The sequence below is a fragment of the Callithrix jacchus genome, chromosome 3 (genome assembly GCF_049354715.1).
Source record: "Callithrix jacchus isolate 240 chromosome 3, calJac240_pri, whole genome shotgun sequence".
Taxonomy (NCBI): Eukaryota; Metazoa; Chordata; class Mammalia; order Primates; family Cebidae; genus Callithrix; species Callithrix jacchus.
This window is the reverse complement of record NC_133504.1, coordinates 98396537-98407569: the sequence shown is the minus strand read 5'-3', so window position 1 is coordinate 98407569 and position 11033 is coordinate 98396537.

The window sequence follows — 11033 nt, the reverse complement described above, 5'->3', positions numbered from 1 at the left end:
GCACTTTTTTTTTGTTTTGTTTTGAGACGGAGTCTCCTAGGCTGGAGTGCAACGGCACCATCTCGGCTCACTCCAACTTCGCCTCCTGGGTTCAAGCAGTTCTCCTGCTTCAGCCTCCCAGGTAACTTGGACTACAGGCACACGCCACCACACGTCTGGCTAATTTTTGTATTTTTGTAGAGACGGGGTTTCACCATATTGGTGAAACTAATATAAAAAGTTTCCTGATCCTGGAATGCAGTGGCGCGATCTCCAGACACTGCAATCTCTGCCTCCTAGGTTCAAGTGATTCTTGTGCCTCAGCTTCCTGAGTAGCTGGTATTACAGACACACACCACCACATCCGCTCAATTTTGTATTTTTAGTAGGGATGAGGGGAAGGGGTGGTCTCACGATGTTGGCCAGGCTGGTCTCAAACTTCTGCCCTAAGGTGATCCACCTGCCTCACTTTGAAAAGAGGAGACGAGGGGAGCAAAAAGTCTCCTGATCCTGGACAGTTTTGATGTCTTAAGAGTGGGCCAGAGTGCAGAGAGAGAGGATGGAGTATTTGCCAGTTTACTCTGAGACGAAGTCTCGTTCTGTTGCCCAGGCGGGAGTGCAGTGGCGCAATCTTGGGTCACTGCAATCTCCGCCTCCTAGGTTCAAGGGATTGTCGTGCCTCAGTTTCCTGAGTAGCTGGGATTACAGACACACCACCACACCGGCTCAATTTTGTATTTTTAGTAGGGATGGGAGTAAGGGGCGGTCTCACCATGTTGGCCAGGCTGGTCTTGAACTCCTGACCTCAAGTGATTAGCCCGACTCGGCCTCCCAAAGTGTTGGGATTACAGGTGTGAGCCACTGCACCTGGTCTGTCGGTTTACTCTTAAACTGTCACAAATGCTGAATTTTGTTAAAATAGCTCTATCAGACACCCTGCTATTCTCTGTTTTTCAGTCCTTTTCATGGCTCTTTTCCTGGGTACATAGGGTAAGATTCTGCCCAAAGTCTTTCCCTCCCTTGACTCCACTCTCTCACTCACACTATGGGTTTTAACTTCGATTTATGGAAAGATGACTACCGGATTATCTTCAATTGGGATGCCTCCTCTAAACTTCAGACTTGGATATATATCTGCCTATTGGATTTATGTCTCCGTTAGGATATCTCACAATCCAACTCCTAAAACTCATATTAATATTTTCTCCTTAAAGGGACTCTTCCCTCTGTTGGTGTGTTGACACTATCCATGTACTTGCCCCAGCCAGAAACCTAAGAGTCACAACTTCACCCTCTCCCTCAGTTCCTACATTACATTTGTCACCAAGCCCTTTCTTTCTCTCTGGTCTTGTGCTGCATTAGTTCAGGCTTTCATCATTTCTTACAGGATTACTGAAAGAGCTTCCCATATGATTTCCTTGATGCCAGGCCCTTGAATCTAATACATATAAAGGAATGCCCTGTTAGTGATCTTTTCAAAACGTAACATCAATCAATGCCGTTTCTTATCTGCCTCCAATAATTTTTTAATGAGGTAGGCTATAAACAAATAAATGCCATTCTTCTATTTAAAAATATATAAGGGAGAACAAATGGATAAAATCCAAACTCTTTCGGCCAGTCAGATCCTGAATTACTTCATTCTATATACATCTCTATCCTTATATCCTGCTGTTCTACCAAATTTCACACCAACCTTATGAAACATTTGTAGTTCCTTAAAAGGACTATGCTTTTTGTTGATTCCAGGCCTTTGTGTATGCCAATACTTCTGCTTGGAATGCAGCAAGCAATTTCTAGTGTAAAAAAAGGAGCTTTTGGCAGAGAGTTTTCTTTTTCCTATTGCAGATATATTGTCTATTTTCTAGGAAGAGACACTTGCATTTTGGTAGTACCTTGTTTAACAGTAATAGGCAAAACTTTAGGTTTCTCATCTGACATGTAAGGAGTTAGAAGTCATCACTCCATCCTAACAACAAGTAAAAAGCTGAACAAATGAGAAATTAATAACTCTTCTTAGAGCTGTGAGAGAAGTGAGGTCCCAGGAAAAACAGCTTCCCCAAAATTAGAGACACAGATGGGTGGATACAAGGAATCACAACTTACCATAGAAACACACCATTGTAGGAACCTACTGGAGTAGGAAAGTCTGATCTGTAATTGATGAATTGCTGGAGGCTCATTATGGATTAGTTTGAGAGTTAAAGATTCTTGGGGGACCCAATCATAGGGGGACTCTCACGCTTTTGTGAGTTTTACCTCCATAAATTCTCACAGAAGGTCAAAGAAAAATCCCCAATGATTTCCTGCATGGCTAGTGGGAAAGGAACTATTTTGAAATATTCTAGAGCATTCTGTTTTTAACAAGGCTTGCCATCAAAAGAAACTATTTTACTAGAGCCTAGTGTACTGGGATGTTTACAAATGGTTAACTGACATGGGGGAAAAGAAATACCCAACTTCAGTTCCCTCTAGACATTCTATACTACCTAACAGGGTGAAAAAACAAACTAAGAAATGTGAAATTTATAGCCCAGGGACACAGGATCAATAAAAGACTGAGATAAAATAGTAGAACTATAGGACACTTCCACTTCCTGTATATCTTACCACTACATTACTAACGGCCTATTTACTGCAATGTCTTTGACCCAGTATATTATGTGTGCCTTTTAATAAAAAATTACAAGGCACGTTAAAAGGCAACACAGTTTGAATAGAGAGAGCAAGCATCAGAACCAAACCCAGAGGATGACAGGGATATTGGTATGATCAGACCATGACTTTAAAACAACTATGATTAATATGTTAAGGGCTTTAATGGGAAAAGTAGACAACATGCAAGAACAGATGGATTATGTAAGCAGAGAGATGGAAATTCTAAGAATTGAAAAGAAATGACAGATAATAAATACTGTAACATGAAAAATGCCTTTGATGGGCTCATTAGTAGACTGGATGTGACTAAGGAAAGAATCTCTGAGCTTGAGGATATGTTAATAGAAACTGTCAAAACAGTTTCTGAGAAGAAATGATTAAGTGGAACAGGATATCATATACATGTATGGGAACACCAAAAGAGAAGAAAAAGCAAAAGGAACAGAAGCAATATTTGGAGCAACTATGACTGAGAATTTTTCCATATTAATGTCAGGCAACAAACCATAGATCCGGAAACTTAGACAACACCAAACAGGTGTTCCTTCCAAAACAGAAAGCACAAAGCCCACATGGGTTCACTAATGAATTCTTCCAAACATTTAAAGAAGGAATTATACCAGTTTTCTACAATATTTTTCAGAAGATAAAAGCAGAGAGAAAACTTCCTAACTCATTTTATGAGGCCAGCATTACTGTAATACCGAAGCCACAGACATGAAAAGTACAGACTAATATTCCTTATGAACTTAGATACAAATATCCCCAACAAAGTATTAGCAAATTGAATCCTACAATGTCTGAGAATAATTACATGCCACAACCATGTGGTATTTATCCCAGATATACAAGGCTGGTTCAACATTAGAAAATCAATTAATGTGATCCATCACATCAATGGGCTAAAGAAGAAGAAAATCACATAATTATAGCAGTAGGTGGAGTAAAAAACATTTCACAGAATTCAGCACCTTGATGAATTCTTTGATGAAAACGTTCAGCAAATTCGCATTAGAAGGAAACTGTCTCAGTGTGATAAAGAACATCTACAAAAAGCTTGCAGCTAACATCATACCTAATGGTGAGAAACTGGAAGCTTTCCTGCTAAGACCGGGAACAAGAAAAAGATGTTCCATCTCACTATTCCTTTTCAACATCATACTAAAAATTCTACCCAATGCAATAACACAAGGAGAGGAAATAAAATGTATACTGATTAGAAAGGAAGAAATAAAACTACTTTGCTCACAGATGACGTTTATCTATTTACAGAATCTGAAAAAATGGACAAAAGTCTCCTGAACTAATAAGTGATTATAGCAGGGTTGCAGGATACAAGTTTAATGCACACTTTTCAGTCCTTTTCCTATATGCCAGCAATGAACAAGTGGAATCTGAAATTAAGAACCCAATGCCATTTATATTAGCATCCCTAGAAATGAAATGCTTAGATAGAAATCTAACAAAATGTGTACAAGACCTATGAGGTAAACTACAAAACTCTGATGAAAAAAAATCAAGGAACTAAATAATGGAGACATGTTTCATGTACATGGATATTCTGGATCAACATTGTCAAAATGCCATTTATTTCCTCTTGCTATATAGATTTAACTAAATCCCAATAAAAAGTCCCAGCAAATTATTTTGTGGATATTGACAAACTGATTTCAAAGTTTATGTGGAGAAGCAAAAGACCCAGATTAGCCAACTGAATATTGAAAGAGAAGAGCAAAGTTGGAGGACTAATATTGCCTGACTTCAAGTATTACTGTAAAGCTGTAGTGGTCAAGATAGTGTGTTATTAATGAAAGACAAACAAAGGAACAGAAGAGAGAACTGAAAAATAGACCCACGTAAATATAGAGACTGTTCTAGGACCAAGGGGCAAAGGCAATACAGTGGAGAAAAGATAGTCTTTTCAATAAATAGTGATGGAACAATTGGACATCCACATGCCAAAAACAGAATCTGGACACATTATACCCTTCACAAAAATTAAGTCAATATGGATCACAGACCTACATGTAAATTGCAAAACTAAATTCATAAAAGATAACATAGGAGAAAACCTAGATGATGACCTCGGGTATGGTGATGACATTTACATTACAACACCAAAGGCATCTATGAATGAAATAATTGATAAGCTAGACTTTATTAAAATTAAAATTTCTGTTTTATGAAAGACAGTATCATGAGAAAAGCCACAGACTGACAGAAAATATTCACAGAATATTTAGCTGGTAAAAGACTGATATCCAAAAAACACAAAAGAATTCTTAAAATTCAACAAACCACATTGAGATACCATCTCACGCCAGTTAGAATGGCGATCATTAAAAAATCTGGAGACAACAAATGCTGGAGAGGATGTGGAGAAAAAGGAACACTTTTACACTGTTGGTGGGAGTGTAAATTAGTTCAACCACTGTGGAAGACAGTGTGGCGATTCCTCAAGGCCTTAGAAGTAGAAATTCCATTTGACCCAGCAATCCCATTACTGGGTATATATCCAAAAGACTATAAGTCGTTCTACTATAAGGACACATGTACACGAATGTTCATTGCAGCACTGTTTACAATAGCAAAGACTTGGAATCAACCCAAATGCCCATTGATGATAGACTGGATTGGAAAAATGTGGCACATATACACCATGGAATATTATGCAGCAATCAGAAATGATGAGTTTGTGTCATTTGTAGGTACATGGATGAATCTGGAGAACATCATCCTCAGCAAACTGACACAAGAACAGAAAACGAAACACCGCATATTCTCACTCATAGGTGGGTGATGAAAAATGAGAACGCATGGACACAGAGAGAAGAGTACTAAACACTGGGGTCTATTGGGGGGAAATGGGGAGGGCCAGTGGGAGGGGGAGGTGGGGAGGGATAGCCTGGGGAGAAATGCCAAATGTGGGTGAAGGGGAGAAAGGAAGCAAAACACACTGCCATGTGTGTACCTATGCAACCGTCTTGCATGTTCTGCACATGTACCCCCAAACCTAAAATGCAATAAAAAATTTAAAAAAAAATTCAACAATAATAAAACTAACATCCTGATTTAAAAATGGGCAAAAGAGCTGAACAGATTTCTCACCAAAGGAGATTTACAGATGGTAAATAAGCATATGAAAGGGTGTTCATCATCATATGTCATTAGTTAACTGTAAATTAAAACAACAATGAGATATTACTACATTAGAATGGCCAAAATTCCAAACACTGACAATAGCAGATATTGGTGAGGATGTGGAACCTGAGGAACTCTCATTCATTGCTGATAGGAATGCAGAAATGGTACAGCCACTTCTAAAGATAGTTTGGCAGTTTCTTACAAAATCAACCATACAGTTACCATATGATTTAGCAACTGTGCTTTCTAGTATTTACCCAAATGAGCTGAAAACTTATTTCCACAAAATAACATGCACACTGATGTTTATAGCAGCTTTATTCATAATTGCCCAAACTTGGATGTCCTTTAGTAGGTGAAGAAATAAATAAACTGTGGTACATTCAGACAATGAAATATTATTAAGCACTGTGAAGAAATAAGCTATCATCCCATGGAAAGACATAGAAGAACTTTAAATGCATATTATTAAGTGAAAGAAGCCAATCTAAAAAGGTTTTATATACATACTGTAAGATTCCAAAGATATGACATTTTGGGAAAGGCAAAACTAGGAAGATGGTGAAAAGATCGATGATTTTCTTAGGATTGAGGGGAGGGAGGGATGAATAATTAGAGCGTAGAAAATTTTTAGGACAGTGGCACTATTTTGTATACTATAATGGTGGATACATGTCACTACCTACAATGTACAACACCAAAAATGAAGAACAATAAACTATAGTCTTTGGGTGATATTGATGTGTCAGTGTAGGCTCATTCATTGTAACCAATGGGCCAGATGCAGCTCATGTCTGTAATCCTAGCATTTTAGGAGGATGAGTCTGGACAACAGAGCAAAACTCCATCTCTACAAAAAACAAAGCAAACAACAACAAAAACCTAGCTAGGCATAGCGATGCATGCCTGTCCTGCTACTCAGGAGGCTGAGGTGGAAGAATTCCTTGAGTCCAGGAGTTTGAGGCTGCAGTGAGCTATGATTGGGCACCACTGCACTCCAGTGGGTGACAAGAGTGAGATCCTGTCTCCAAAAAAAAAAAAAAATGTACACCCTGATATGGGAGGTCGATAGTTGGGTATATTGTGCAGTGTTCAGGCAGGAGCTGTGTGGCAACTCTGTACTTTCTGCTCAATTTTGCTGTGATCCTAAAACTGATCTAAAAATAAAGTCTATTAAAAATAATAGACAGGAGTTACAAGTACATGTGTAAGTCACATCTACTTTCTATGAGAAGGAAAAATTGTCACCAGGTGAAATCAAAGGCCATCAGTCTCATTAGGGAATTTTTTCCTGAAGGGTTTTCATAACGTTTGGATATAAGGAGGAATGTACATGAATCAGTGCTGGTGTGGACTGTATTAGAAATAAGATTAAGAGTTGGATAATACAGATTATATTTTCAAAGTACAGATCACAAAATGGGCATATGTTAGTGTTGGGGAACCTCAACCTTCTGGCATGATTTGAAGCAGACCTTTTATTAAATACTTTTTTTTTTTTTTTTTGAGATAGAGTCTTGCTCTGTTGCTCAGGCTGGAGTGCAGTGGTACAATCTTGGCTCACTGCAACCTCCACCTACCAGGTTCAATCGATTCTCATGCCTCAGCCTCCTGAGTAGCTGAGGTTACAGGCGCCTGCTACCATGACTGACTAATTTTTGTATTTTTGATAGAGTCAGGGTTTTGCCATATTGGCCAGGCTGGTTTTGAATTCATGACCTTGGGTGATCCACCTGCCTCAATCTCCCAAAGTGCTGGGATTACAGGCATAAGCCACCAAGCCTGGCCCCTTTATTAAACTGTTGACATGTCTTTCTGTCATTTCATCCAGCAGAAGAGAGAGGAAATTAAGAAAAGAAACAAAAAGAGAACCTCTAACTGGTACTTAATTTTTACTCCTAAGAAAAGATTATTTTGGACTGAGGGACTCACTAAGTGAAAATGATTCATCATTTCAGACTTTGTAAGGGAAGTGAGTATGCACTAGATACAGTCAAACATTTCAAAAATTTGAAGCATATTTTATAAAACTTTAAGAAAGAAAGGTAAGTACTGGATGAATTGAAGGAAGAATTTATAAAACTGTATGTGTCTGCTTCATATTGAGGGAAGTTTTGTTGTTGTTGTTGCTTTACCTCCCACCTACATACTCCATTAGAGTAGAGACAGCCATTGCCATAGCTCCTGTGAATTGCAACAGGCAATTGTCCATAGTGGAGGCAGTCACAGATGGGTTAAACATGAGGGAGTCAGAAGTGATAGAACTAATTCTAAATACTGAGATTCCTACTGGGAGGTACCAAAGCTACCACACAACAAATTCTTTTGCACTTGGGAAACACGCATACACGTGACATAAAACTAAGATGGACATTTAGTTTTTAGCTGTCGATCTCAATAGCATTGTGTAATTTTTCCTGTTACTTTTCAAGACCAACACATATCACAGTATAGGGCAACCAGAGACTCCTCAGGGCAGCTCTATGATTCTGAAACAGTACATTTCTTTTATATTTTTGTAGGTAGTGATTTATTGTAAGTTATCCATAGTTGTAAGTAACCTGAGCATATCTTTTCCTTGATACTATGGAGAACATGACAGGTTGGAGAAATACGACGTCTGATTTCATGATTAAATGTAACAGAAAATTTAAAAGGGACTTTACATATGATCTCAGTTTAGCTAAGGACTCAAAGCCAACCTATACAGGCACTAAATTACCCCCACATTCTAAAGCAAGGGGCTAGACCACCTTATGTAGGACATGCTAAGAGATAGAGAAATCACTTCTGCCAGCATTAGCCCATCTCCTATATCTAATTATGTAAGGGAAGGCAAAGAATTCATGGGGAAGGGTAGAAGTATTTGGAAGTGAAGATTTCTTTGGAGATAGTTGTGACTATGCTGTGTTTACCCTTCCCATCTCCGTGGTGAGGGTGGTGAAAGCACTTCTCCTTCATCTGAAGCCAAGAGAAGAAAACTGCTCAGAAAGCGTGAAATGTTTTATCTGGAATCTAGAAAGTTCAAGGTCTGGTATGTGAAAGAAAAAAAAGTTTAAGACGAGGCTTACGCTACTTTCTGGTGCTATAACAGAATACCTGAGATAACAGCATTAATTCATTCATGAGAGCAGAGCCCTCATCCTCTAATTGCCTTTTATTTTTGGGAAAGCATCTCGCCCTGTCACACAGTCTAGAGTGCTGTGGTAATCATAGCTCACTGCCGCCTGGAACTCCTGGGCTCAAGAGACCTCCCAAGTAGCTGAAACTACAGGTGCATGCCACCCTGCCCTGCTTCTTTATCTCCTCTTAACACCATTACAATAGCAATTAAATTTCCCCATGAGTTTTGGAGGGGATATTCAAATAGTAGCATCTAGCTAGAGCAGGCTATCTGTTTGCAGAATGAAGTACAGCAGTTTAGTGGGAACAAGGAAACAAGTGTATTTTCCATGGATCAAATACAGACTCTGGAAAGGATACAGTTGTGGATTATCTGAAAAATAACTTCACCAAAGAGACAGATGCACAGATGGACAGGGAAGTTCACCCTGGTGAAAGCCAAGGACTGAATGCAGAATCTTAAATGGCCAGTTGTGGAAAGAATCATCCTTATAAAAGAATTGGGATAGGAGGTCTCTAATAGGGGAGGATTTTTTTGTGTGAAATCCCCAGAAATCCACCCACTCAAAAAAAAATTCAATATTGAAAAGGTAGGGCGCCAATATCAAATCGCAACTGTACTGGCCGTATACAATGTAGTCTATTCCTCCAAGTACCCCTTCCCTTCTAGGCTGAACAATGGAGGAGGCTTGAAACAGTAGCTGGCAAGTGGTGGAAGAGATGGAGCAGGGAAGCAAGAGGAAGCAGATTCCTCACTCCTTCACCAGGGTGGATTTGCTATTTTGAGGCAGACCTGAGTTGAGAGAGGGGAGAGGGGAGAAGTTTTAATTGGCTGAAATATTTTTTAAGACTGGTCTACACTTTTTCATTATAAAATTTACTGGAAGAACTATGAAATCTGCCCAAGATTTCATTCAGGTCAGGAAAAACCAAAACCTAAACCAGTGAGTTTACAAAGGAATTTATGATGGATATTTTTCATTATTTTGATACCTGACATTGGAGTCCATGTTATGAGTCTGAAAATATTTCTTCACAGTCAGGGAATATACACATTACTCAGGCTCCACCAAAGAGGTATGTGTCTAAGACCTCAAGTTGAAAGCTATGGACTGCAGAGGGACTCTCTGGCAAAATTGTTGCAAGTATGATTTATTTCTTGGGGCAGCAATGGCAGCCAAGCTAGTGGTGGTATCCTGTCCAGGTACAGGTGATTCAGTTTGCAGTCTCTGGAACTTAAGGATAAGGAAAATGGTGACCAGATCAGTTTTGCTGCCTCTGATTAGACATAATTTCAAGCTGTATATCTCTAATCCTTCTAATAGTTCTATGACCTGCACAATATCCTTTAAATAAGTGCCTTATCATTTAAAATAATTCAGAATTGATTTCTGTGATTTGCAATGAAATCGATTAAAAAACAGTACCTGGCGTATTACTAGAAAACAGACCATCAGGGAAATGGGTCAATCTGGGATTAATTTTCTGACCCAGTTTAGGCTGAAGGCAGTGAAAATTCAGATGACTCTAAGGGGTGGAGCAGCTCTAGATATACAGGAGTGGAACAGTTAATTAAAGAAGCAACTCTGACTTCCTGAAAGGAAATAAGAAATAAAGGCAAGGGCTTGGAGACCACAGGGTTGTTGCCATGGAAGAATGTTGAATAGCAGGAGCTATTCAAAGTCTGTAAGGTAGGTGGCTACTTCATTAAAGTGTTGGGCAGTTTAGTTAAAGAGAATGGTCAGCTCAAAATTTCAGATTCTTGGCTCATGGTATGAACTGAAACCTAAGAATGTTTTATGACATTAATTTGTTGAAGCTATAAGGTTAAACTAGCGAGAAGCCAAATAAAAAATTAGATCCTATTTAATTAGATTCCAGCTCTAGCAGTGGTTAAATTCACAGGAACATACAAGATCTCTTATGTGAAAACCAAGGCATTGATTGGGAAATAATAGGATCCCAAATATTGTAATGAGGATACACTGAAAGATTCAAATGCCTCAGATTATCCTGAATTCCCAGTCTCCACTGATCTTTCTTTGCCTAATGAAGCATTTCTTTTGCCTGTCTGATGAGGATGTCACTGCTTGATTTGAGGACCATAAAAGGACCTTGGCTCAGCAGCA